Source organism: Alnus glutinosa, chromosome 8 (assembly GCF_958979055.1).
Source record: "Alnus glutinosa chromosome 8, dhAlnGlut1.1, whole genome shotgun sequence".
In the NCBI taxonomy this organism is placed as follows: domain Eukaryota; kingdom Viridiplantae; phylum Streptophyta; class Magnoliopsida; order Fagales; family Betulaceae; genus Alnus; species Alnus glutinosa.
This window is the reverse complement of record NC_084893.1, coordinates 23,414,198-23,426,934: the sequence shown is the minus strand read 5'-3', so window position 1 is coordinate 23,426,934 and position 12,737 is coordinate 23,414,198. Positions and strand designations below refer to the sequence as shown.

At 39.9% G+C, this 12,737-nt stretch overlaps 1 protein-coding gene across 1 annotated transcript in view; it reads right to left on the bottom strand.

The window, feature by feature from the left end:
• Positions 1–3,543: 3,543 nt before the first annotated feature.
• Positions 3,544–12,737, bottom strand: part of LOC133876248 (dynamin-related protein 5A-like) — a 39,561-nt gene continuing 30,367 nt past the window's right edge. Inside the window, exon 6 of the mRNA XM_062314533.1 lies at positions 3,544–3,937. The gene's annotated coding sequence lies outside the window, so the exon portion shown is untranslated. The remainder of the gene's footprint in view (positions 3,938–12,737) is intronic.

The window sequence follows — 12,737 nt, the reverse complement described above, 5'->3', positions numbered from 1 at the left end:
ATGGTTGATCTTAAAAAAAATTGTTAGAATTGTACAAAAATCGTACAAAATTTGTGCAAGAAACATTATTAAAAAAAAAAAAAAAAACCAATAAAAAAAATGCATGTAGTCTCTTTACAATTGGTATCACCTCTTTTATCATCCAACACCATGGCAGATTTCTGGACACATGAAGCTTTTTGTCTGTACCATAAATGGGAAGGTGTTTTGAAATTTTATTGAATTGGTTTCGGTGAAGCGTGCATGGCTTAGATATATATTTAAAATAACAATTTAAATATAAAAGTTTAATTATGTAAACTTAAACCTTTTAAGATAAAAATAGGAAGAAATTGATTTGAATTGTAGAAAGAATTGTTGGCATTTACTTATCAAAAAAAAAAAAAAAGTGTTGGCATAGATTCTAATTTTTTGGGGTAATTACATTTTCCCCCCATGAACTACCACCCTCTTCCAACATGCCCCTATGAAGTGATAATGAATATGAGGGTAAAATAGGAAGAAAAACTTGCAAAACAGCATGTGACAATCACATGAAGCGTTGCCGTTAGATTTAACCCCTCTGATTGACGGAAGGGGAAAAAACCTGTAACGTTGGTAGTTGAATGCTCTATTTTGGTCAAGTTATCAGTTCATGGGGGCATGTTGACAGAGGGTGGTAGTTCATGGGGGAAAAATGTAATTACCCCTAATTATTATGTTTCAAAACCTCTGGCTTCAGCCCTTGCCATGGGATCATCCTTGACCTCTGTTTCGTTGTCTTCCTTTTCCCGTTCTCGCTCTTCGGCCATTTTCATAGAAGCTGCTGCTCTCGTACCTGAAAAACTTAAAGTATCCAATAAGAAACCTCCATTAAAGGAAAACTCATAAACAATTGTATACATGCATCATCCAAGAAGAAAAGCAATTAAAAAAGAAAAGCTCAAGTTTAGTAAAGACACATTGAAAAGATTAAATCAAGATTGAAAAATGAAACAAGTTAGTCGTGTCGGGTTACCCGACTAATAATCGTGTTGTATTCGGATTTAGGGTGTTAGCCTCTTTAGCTAATTGTGTCAGGTCAACTCAAACCCGACATGCCAACCTGTTTTACCAGCTCTATGAGTAGGGACATGACACTCGAGAGACTCTTTAACCCTACCCAACCTTTTGCTAGGTAAAGGAAACAAAAACCCCCTCTCAATATATGTACTATCAGAGTGAAACAAGGGATCTAAAGAAGAAAAACTTCATAAACAAAAGTCCCCATCACAAGCTAAAACAACAAGATCCAAGGATATCATAACCCAAAAAAGAAGAAGAAGAAAGACAGGAAAAAGGAAAATACAAAACAAATCCCAACAACTGCAAGGCACAGAGGATGACGGAGACAGGCTGTGACAGAGGATGACACCCTGACCTGGGCATGCAAGTCAAGGAGTAGAGACACCTGAGGGGGAGAAGGGGAGGTGCATCGGAGAGTAGCAGGGGTACGTGGTGGAAAGCGGTGTCTGGCTTAGGCATGCAAACCACGTGCCGACACGTGGGGGTTCGATGGAGATGGGGAGAATGGCGATGAGGAGCAGAGAGGCCGATGGAGATGGTGGCGAGGCACATAAGGTGGCTGGACTGGCGTTGAAAAGCAGATCTAGTTTTTGGGAAGCCATATATTAAAAACCTGGCTATTCCGAGGGTGAAAGAGGGCGGCAATGAGCAGGAAGAGGCGGAGGGGAGGTTAGTTCCAACGGTAACAAAGAGGAGGGAGGAGGGAAAAAACTGAGGAAAGGGAATGAGGATGGAAGTGAGAATTATTTTGTGGGGCTACATTTGAAAAATGGTTTTAATTTGAGGTCGGCTAAAGTAAATCATCCACTACAATTGACCAGTAAGACAATTTGAAGTTTCTAATGCCTTTATGCACGAGTACCTCAAAGAGGAAGTCTTTATGAAGCAACTACAAGGTTTTGTGGGCTCCTCTAAACCACTATGTTTGTAAGTTGCACAAATCAATCTATAGTTTAAAACAAGCACCATGTGCTTGGTTCAATCATCTATAGCAGGTTCTTATTGTCCTAGGTTTTTCGTGTTCATTATTTGGTACTTCACTACTGGTATTTCATCAACACAACATTCATCAGTTCATTCTTATCTATGTGGATGACATAATTGTCACAAGTAACAAATCATTGATTATTTTTAATTTGATCAAAGGGCTCATGAGAGAATTTGCAATAAAGGATTTAGGACTTTATTCTATTTTTTTGGTATACAAGCTCAAAGGGATGACAAGAAGCTTCATTTAAATAAGTCCAAATACATTCTTGATTTACTATCTCGGGCAAATATGGCTTGTGCCAAACCGTACAAGTCACCACATATTGTAGGCTGTAAGTTGTCCAAGTTTAAAGTTGATCATCTACCTTACTATTATCCGGTGCATTCTCTATCCGTACATAACCGCTATCGCATATGCGGATGTGGTTATCAAAACTAGAGGTGAAAACGCGGATGCGGTTATTAACAATATCCGTATCCTCAAAATGTGGTTATCACTTTTAGATATCGGCATTATATTATTACTATCCACATCCGCGCGATTATTATGGTTATTAAATACGGTTATTATCCGCTATCCGCATATGACATAATGAGTGTTTTGAATTACTATTTAAATCTATATGCAAGATTAAAAATAATACAGTTATTACTATATGCAAGCTTAAATAATTTAAGATTTAACTTGTTACACAATTTATGATTATCAGTCATAAAGAGTCATTGTCTTACAGAGTAATTGAAATTTGGATTACCTAGATTAAATAATGCACGGAGGCGGAATACAGGGCTATGGCGATTGTTGCTGAGGACATTAATCACAGTAATAGAGCAACAAACTTAATTAAAAGAAAGTGAAAAGTTTCCTTGTAAAGAAAATGTAGAAATCTCTCGTTAGTCAACGAACAATGTCAGCAATTGTACTTCAGACATAAACAAGTGAATCTGTGAAGTTATGCTTGCAATTTGAAAATGGTAGATTATGCTAAGAAATGGTTTGACCAAAGTAGGTAGTGTCTATTGAAAAAATGTGTACAAAATAACATATGCTGACCAAACAAATCAAACCAAAAGCCTTTCGGCTTCAAGAAAACCTACAAACTTTCGGGAAACCTGTAAATGGTAAATTCCTCAGCACCTCAATGCATAAATCCCAACACTATCTGGTGCTTGCATCACAAGGACAACATATCCTGTTGGTTCTGTAAATAAATGCTTTTGTAGATGCAAGTTAATGTTGAAAATATAAACAAGCTCACCGGGGGGGTTAAGAATCAAGAATTCAAAGTTGAAGCCACACTTTGCTTAACAAGAACTTCACAAATACGCGCAAAATGATTTGTAGCTGATGAACAAATATCTGAGTAGAAAAATGGAAGTATAACTGTATAAGAGAATCTCACAAGGAAATCATGGATGGTCTGAAATATGAGGGGGATTTGTGAATTACGAGAATGTAATATAGGGGGAAAAAAAACTGGTTAAGTCCACCAAATGAAAGATGTCAAGAATAGTGTAGGACTTAACACAGAATTTAAAAAATCTTAAGAGCGATTTTTGCCCACCACATGATTGCTTATAGAAGCTGCATACAACATTGCAGATCTCCTAAGATGAGCAATATCAGAAGTAGCCTGAATTTTAGAGTCCATTCTGGCTACATCAGTCGTAACTTCACTGCAGACGGCCAAACTTATAAGGCTTGAACTTTTCCTCATCAAATCCACCCTGGACACCCTCGTGAAGATGACATAGAACTTCTGAGTCCACCTGAGATATTTGCCTGTGGAATTCACCATTTGAAATGGTGTTCCGGTCCTTTGGCCACAAAAAAAATGGGCAAATGTTATCTCCCAGGTAACCGCTTGCATTCAAATATTGGTCCACACCTGCCACTGAACTCCTGCATACATTGATATCTTAAATTTAGTATTTAAAGGAGATATTTTCAATGTCTAAAAGACTTTGTTATTCTTCCACACTATTCTTAGCGTAAGATTACATTAGTATATATAATGGGTATTTGTACATAGCAAATGGTAATAAACTTTAATGATACAATTTGATGTGCGTGATTTTGCTGCGAAGGGATTTTCTGTGATTGTCAATTAGCAACGGTTTGATTCTTGTGCAACAGGTTGATCTTGCTTTCCATAGGTAGTGCTCTTGCCTTGTGTGGTTTTCCTTGATGTGTGGGTTTCCATATTATGTGTTGATGGGATTTGATCTTCAATTCCCACTCGCAATCTTAATGGGAGGTGACAAATGTTGAGAGTGTTGCATAGCATAGAGAAGCAGGTGGTGGATAATGGTTTGGTCAACATATCTGCCATGTGATCTTTACTTGAGATAAATTGAACAAGCAGCTACTTACTTGCAGCATGATCCCGTACAAAGTGAAAATCAATCTCGATATGTTTTGTACGTGCTTGAAATCCTATTTATAGGTTTTAGAGTAAATACTAATATGGTAATCAAATCCCCATGATTTGATTACAATTCACCGTAAATAGAGAATATTACAATATCAACCAAATAAGGAATATACGGAAAATATAATATATTTTTCATGTATTCTAACATCCCCCCTCAAACTCAAGATGGAAGATTTTGAAATCTTGAGTTTGATTCTTCTTCTTTCTTTGAAAGGGAACTACTCTCCCTGAACAACCAAGAGCAACAAAAACCTTGAACGAGAGCACTTCCCCTGAAAACCTGGAATCACCGATTAGAATCGAATCATACCTAGAATCACCGATCAGAACCGGATCATACCTAGAATCACCGATTGGAATCGGCTACTACCTAGAACCTGAAAACCTGGAATCACCGATCAGAATCGGATCATACCCAAAATCACCGATAGGAATTAGCAACAACCCAGAATCAGCCGCTCACATAGAACCGGCCACACCAAAAGGAGACTTCCTCATTCGGAACTTGTCCATGCCAACGGATTCCACAACCGTGGAATGACACCACACCAAAGGATTCCACGCTCACCGTGGAAAGACACCACACCAAGGATTCTATGCTCATCGTGAACTGCACAGCAACCGAAAACTAAAGCACAAGAACCGAACCCTCCACAGACGAACAGTAAGTCAGCAACCGAACCCCCACAGGATAGAACCGCCGAACACCAGCAGAACAACCGATCAGCAACCGCTGATCACCAAAAATTTAGAACCACGGGACCCAGCCTTCCAAAAAAAAAAATTCACCGCACCTCAGCTTTCCACAAAAAGAAATTCAGAACACCGAATCGCCGAACAGGATTTCTCATCGTGAAGAACACTAGAAGCGCTGCAACACCTCCTCTGCCGAGGCAAAGATATATTGACCTCGCAATATAATTACGACAATCTTTCTCTCCAACATACACCCCGCTTCAACGGCTAGCGAGTTATAGATCTTATTCATACGTCTTCCAGCTCTATTATCTATCTCAAGCTTTCTCTTTAAACAAGGATTCAAATTCGTGTGGCATCTAAAATATATGCATGGGCTTAAATCATGATTATGGCCAATAGTTACATTAGCCACATACCACTTTGTACCCACTAACTTTGCATTCAAAGTAGTCTTAAACCCCGTTCTTATTGTTTTACTTGGCTTGCAAAAGCTATTACTTGAGCTGGATGGTCTGCTGCCTTGACGAGCACATCCTAGAGTGATGTAATGTGCAGCTCCATTTTCATACTTTTTTTTCTTCTTCTGTACCACACCAAAACCCTCTTGCTTTGCATAAGTTCTATAATATTCATGACGTTCTTCTATGGAGCTAAATATCATCCTGTTTATATATATTTATTAAAAAAAGAAAATAAATGGTGCCAAGTGGATGAGGGTCGGACTAAAACCAGACCCTCGTCTCCAAATCACAACTGTAAAATTGGATGGGCTCAATTATATTTCTTGGTCACAATCTGCTCTTTTGTCTATTAAGAGCCGAGGGAAGATGTGATACTTGAATGGCAAAATTCAATAACCGAAGCCCAATGATCCTACTTATGATAAATGGGAAGCAGAAAATTCTACCGTCATGTCATGGTTGTTGCATTCAATACAATCGAAAATCAGTCAGGGGTACTTGTTTCTTTGTATGTCAAAATAGGTTTAGGATGCAGCTGCTCAAACATATTCCAAAGTGGGAAATGTTGAACTGAAATATCAATTGAAGCAAACAGATCCATGGACTAATCCAAGGTGACTGGTTAATAGCCACGTATTTTCATAAGTTTTGTAGTTTGTGGCAGGAGTTAGATCATTATCAAAACTTGTAGCCTGAGTGTGCATCTGATACGGTTAAAATTAAGAAGATGATTGAAGAGGAACGCATTTATGAGTTCTTAGGTGGATTGAATTCAGAGTATGATCCTATGCGGGTTCAGGTTTTTGGGAAGGAACCTCTTCCATCACTACAAGAGATCTTTTTATACATCCAAATGAGAAGAGTTGTCGTAGCACCATGCACCCAATTCACAGACCCAATCTGCTCTCACGAGTGCATCTTAACGCCCTTTGAGAGGTGATTTCAGAGTTCGAGATGGTGGCAGAGTTGCAAATATGACCTCAGATGACAAAGATAAATTATTATGTGACCACTGTAAAAAGTCATGACATATTCAAGAGACTTGCTGGAGACTTCAAGACCGTACTACTCGAGGTTGTGGGGGTCGCATAGGCAGAGGAACTAGGCCTCGGGCCAATCATACTTCCACAGTTGAGATGGTCGTTCCTACACCAGATACTCATCCTTCTGCCATTGATATGGGGGTCCTGAGTAAAGACGAGGTAGAAGCACTTCGTCGACTTATGTCTCAATTGGACACACCTGTTACTGCATCCTCTTCCCCCGCTCCTACAGCTAATTTAGCCACTGCTCTAAATGCATATGTTACTCCCTCTCATGATCTGTGGGTTATTGATTCTAGTGCCTCTGATCATATAACTGTTATGTCTCCTTTATTTTCGTCATATAATCCTTGTTCAGGTAGAGACAATGTTAGAATAGTTGATGGTTCTCTGTCACCAATGTCGAGTAGAGGATTTTTTTCTGTCATCCGTTCTATGACCTTGTCCTCTATACTTCATGTTCCTGATCTTGCTGCTAATCTATTATCATTTGCATCATGTATTACTCTCGAGTTGAATTGTGGAGCAATTTTTTACTCTTACTATTGCTTTTTTTTTTTTGATAAGTAAGAAAATTATATTAAAAAAGCGTAAGGCGCCCTTAAATGCACATGAAGTATACACAGGAACAACCCAGCTAACCCAAGAAAACCCACCTAGCCCATATAAGAGAACCCAATAAAACCCACAAGAAACCCAAAATACAATAGAACCCCATCAAAACCCACAATAAACCCAAAATACAGAAGCACCCAACAAACACCCAAAATACAAAGATACCCCCAATCAAACACCCAAACCTGCCCCAAGAAACCCGCCAAAACTCGAAGAGCCCTCCCAAAAAAACCCACAAACCCAAAACCCACGAGAAGCACCCAAAATACATAGAAAAGCCCAAATACAAAGCAAACCCAAAATACAAAGGAAAACCCGAGCTACAAGAAAAGAAAAGAAAGAACAAAAAAAAAAGAAAAAAGAAAAAAAGAGCTGCAACGTGTGGTGCCACATGCACCGGAGCGTGACACCACGCGCGCCGGCGCGTGATGCCACACGCGACTGAGAAACGCTAAAGCCGCTGGAAAAGATGCAGAAACTGCCGAAGATGCCGTTAGAGGGGTGCGAGCGTGGAGAAAAGGACCCAAACACTGTAGATCTAGCTCCCTATCTTCAGAAACACCCTAGGCCACGCACACCGGAACGACGCGTGGCGGCCACCCGTCACTGCTCCGACCGTGAAGGTAAGCTAGAACACGACGGAGATTCCCCCGGTGAGGCATGTGCACTGATAGGAGTACCCAAACACCATAGATCTACAACCCAAGAATGAAAAGAACCAAATAGCCATGCACACTGGCATGGCAGCCATCCACAGAAATGGCGACGACGGGAAGGACCAAAGCAATCCGACGAGGCCATGGGCGGGACGCATGAGCACAAAAGAAGACCTGACCATCGTAGATCTACTCCCCAAAAGCAAAGAACCAAAAAGACCTAAAAAAGAGAAAACACTAAACCTAAACAGGAAGAGAACAGAAGGAGGAGGGAGGGAGGGAGGAGAGGCAAGCCTCACCTCCCTCGCCAGTGGCGTTATCAGAGGAGAAACCAAGAGTTTTTGGTAGAGAGGGAGATGTTGAGAGAGAGAGGGGTGGTCGGTTGCACTAATTTGTAAGCCAAACCAAATTAGAGAAGAAAAGGCTGAATTTGGGAAGTGAGAAAGTTAAACACTAACTTAACAATAAGTTCATGCTATTGCTGCTATTGCTTCTTTCAGGACCTAGTCACGGGGAAGATGATTGGCAGTGGTAGCTTGAAGGATGGCTTGTACTATCTGGACTCTCAACCCAACAAACAAGGTCGGCTCAGACAAGCTTATCATACAATTCGGGCGGATGACTCTGCAGCTAGAATCTAGTTATCTCATCAGCGATTAGGGCATCCTTCCTTTTTAACTTTGCAACGCATGTTTCATGCGTTATTTTTGCATGATAATGTTTCTAAATTTCAGTTTGAAATTTGTGAACTTTCAAAACACCATCACATGTCTTTTTCTCCTAGTATCAATAAAAGTGATGCAACTTTTGTTCTTGTTCATACTGATGAGTGGGGCCCTTCACGAGTGGTCTCTTTATCTAGTCATTGGTGGTTTGTCTCTTTTATTGATGATTTTTCTCGGACCACATGGGTCTACTTGTTAAAGGACAAAAGTGATGTGCTTTTTGTGTTTCAAATGTTTCATAAGATGGTTCAGACTTAGTTTAATACCAAGATTAAAATTGTTCATTTTGACAATGGAGGTGAATATATGTCTGGTGATCTCGAGATGTTTTTTCAAGAGCAAGGCATTCTACACCAAACCACGTGTCAATACTCCGCAGTAGAATGGTGTTGCTGAACGAAAAGAATCAGCATCTTCTAGAGGTAACTCGTTCTCTAATGCTTGACACGCATGTTCCCAAATCTTATTGGGGGGACACCTTGCTCATTACTACCTATCTCATCAATAGGATGCCTTCTCGGGTATTAGATTTCAAAGAATCTTTTAAGGTGTTGTCCCCACCTCTCTCTACTTCAAAAGGTGTCTCTTCGAAAGTTTTTGGTTGTGTTTGCTTTGTCCATGTTAATGATCTTGCTCGGGGTAAGTTAGACTTTCGAGCCGTTAAATGTGTCTTTGTGGGCTATTCTCCTACTCAAAAGGGGTACAAATGTTATCACCCCCCATCGAGAAAACACTATTGTCTCTATGGATATCACTTTCTTTGAAACACATTCATACTTCTCTTCATCCCAAACTCCTCTTCATGGGGAGAGTAAGAGTGAAGAGGATTTTTTGACTCCGTTACCTATCCCTATTCTTATGCCGGAAGAGTTGAGAGTTTACTCCAGAAGCCAGAAAAATAAGACCATTCCTGATGCTACATGTCAAACATCTGATCCTGACTCTGGTAATACTACTTCTACTTCTGATAGCGCGCATCCGGACCATGGCAGACTGGTGTCCGAATGGTTGAATTAATTTAATGATTTGATCAAATAACTGTTGTCAATGGTATGAGTCTACCCATTGCACAACGCAAAGGAGTTAGGTCATGTACACACCATCCCATTTCTGATTTTGTTTCTTATCAACATCTTTCTTCACCATATCATTCCTTTGTGTCCAAATTGTCTTTTTGTGTTTGTCCCTAGAAATGTACATGAGGCACTTAGTGATCCAAAGTGGAGGACAGCGGTGCAAGAAGAGATGAAAGCTCTTCACAAAAACAAGACTTGGGATCTTGTTAAATTACCTAAAGGAAAAAAAGGTTGTTGGATGCAAGTAGGTGTTCACTATCAAGCATAAGGCCAATGGTTCTATGGAACAATACAAGGCCAGACTTGTTGCAAAAGGCTTTACTCAGACTTATAGGATTGACTATGAGGAAATATTTGCTCAAGTAGCAAAGATGACCTCAATTAAGGTTCTACTTTCTATAGCTGCAAATTTGGATTGGCCTCTACATCAATTTGATGTAAAAAATACATTTTTTCATGGAGACCTAAAAGAAGAAGTATACATGGAAATTCCCCTTGGATTGGAAGATTCATCCTTAGTGGGAAAAATGTGCAAATTAAAGAAGACTTTGTATGGCCTAAAACAATCTCCAAGAGCATGGTTCGAGCGGTTTTCCCAAGCTATATAGAGATTTGGTTATAAGCAGAGTCTGGTTGATCATACACTCTTCATTAAGCATTCCACTCAAGGAAAGGTAATAGCTTTAATTGTGTATGTTGATGATATTGTCTTAAAAGGAAATGATGATGGGGGAGATACAAAACTTAAAACATTGTCTTGCTAACGAGTTTGAAATAAAGGACTTGGCGAGTCTGAAGTACTTTCTCAGCATTGAGGTAGCAAGGTCAAAGCAAGGTATATTTATCTCCCAACGAAAATACGTACTTGACCTTCTAAAGGAAACAGAAATGCTCGGATGTAAAGCCACTGACAATCCAGTAGAGGTAAATGTTAAATTGGGAGAAGATAGTGAGAGCCCTTTGGTGGATAAGGGCAAATATCAACGGTTGGTTGGACAATTGATTTATTTATCTCATACCCGTCCAGACATTGCATATGATGTTAGTGTGGTGAGTCAATTTATGCACTCTCCACAAGAGCCTCACATGGAAGCAGTTTACCGCATTCTTCACTACTTAAAACCCTCACCTGGTAAGGGGCTACTGTTTTCTCGACAGTCATTTGAAAATAGAAGCCAATACAAATACAGATTGGGCTGGCTCGATTATGGATCGACGGTCCATGTCAAGGTATTGCACATTTGTGGGAGGTAATTTGGTTACATGGCAGAGCAAGAAACAATCTGTGGTTGCCAGATCCAATGCAGAGGCAGAATTTAGAGCTATGGCTCAGGGAGTGTGAAACATTATGATTGAAAATACTCTTGAAAGAGCTTGGGTTTGACTCGGGACTCAATGCGATTGTATTGTGACAATAAAGCGGCAATCAATATTGCACATAATCCAGTCCAACATCACCGAACCAAGCATGTTGAAATTGATCGACACTTTATCAAAGAAAAACTCCGAGTAGGTATCATCTGTACTCTGTGAAGATGGCAGAACAACTTGCATATATCTTGACAAAAGGGAGTATCTAGTGGTGTTCTTCATACAGTCTTATGCAAGCAGGGCATGCGAGACATCTATGCCCTATCTTGAGGAGTGTTGAAGATTTGCTGAATATTTGATCCACCGTGATTATTATGTATTTATGTTTATTTGATTACATTGTAATACTTTCCATATTAGGTTTTAGGTTTCTCTATTTTACCAATGTGTAGCCGTGCAAAACGAGAGAGCAATAAGAATTATTCTAGTCTTTTCTCAATTCCTTTTTCTACTGGATAATCAAAAACTTTTCTTGTGTGGGCAAAGAGAGAGCAAGTAGACTCCATGGGAGTGGATGCTGGTTTGGAGAGAGCCATGTTACTTCTTTTGAGTAAGTCAATGATGTACATTCGTTGTGTGAGAAAGAGACCATCAGAGATAGGGATAGTTTTGACTCCAAGGAAGTAATTTAAGTTTCCAAGATCTTTCACTGAAAATCAATGTTGAGAAGCTTGATGATGGATTCAACAGCCATATGATGGGACCCAGTCACAATGATGTCGTCAACATACATGAGAACATAGATACACAAGGATCCTTGGCGGAAAATCAATAAAGAGGAATCTGCTCGTGAGCCTTGAAAGCCGAGTTGCAAACGACGAGTGCTTCGCCTAGAGAACCATGCGCGAGGGGCTGGTTTGAGGCCGTATAATGATTTGTGGAGACGACACACATGGTGAGGAAATCAGGGTTGTCGAAAACCAAGAGGCTAGACCATGTAGACTTTTTCTTCCAAAAAGCCACAGAGAAAGGCGTTCTGGATGTCAATTTGACGTAAACACCAGCCTGAAGATACGACAATTGAGAGAACGGTGCGAATAGTGGTTGGTTTGAAAACCGGGTTGAAGGTTTCTAAAAAATCCAGTCCTTGTTGTTGATGATAGCCTTTGGCAACAAGGTGGGCTTTGTAGCGTTCAATCAATCTGTTTGCTTGACTTTTGATGCGAAAGACTCATTTACAGCCAACGACATTTTTAGCAGACTCGTTAGTAAGCTGTTGTTTCTCCTACTGAGGCATAGGAGTAGGAAAAGGTAACAGAGTAAAAAAAATCCTCTTTAGTCTAAATCTCCCCCTGAAGAGGAGTTTGGGATGAAGAAAAATAGGATTGTATTTCAAAGAAAGTGACATCCATTGAGACAGTGTTTTCTCGATCAGTATGATAACATTTGTACCCGTTCTGCGCAGGAGAATAGCCCACAAAAACACATTTGAGGGCTCGAGGGTCTAATTTACCCCGAGCTGAACCATTAATATGGACAAAGCAAACACAACCAAAGACTTTTGGAGAGACATTTTGAAGTAGAGAATGGTGGAGACAACACCATTAAACTCTAAGACCTGAGAAGGCATCCTATTAATTAGATAAGCAGTGGTGACCTAGGCATCCCCCCAATAAGATTTG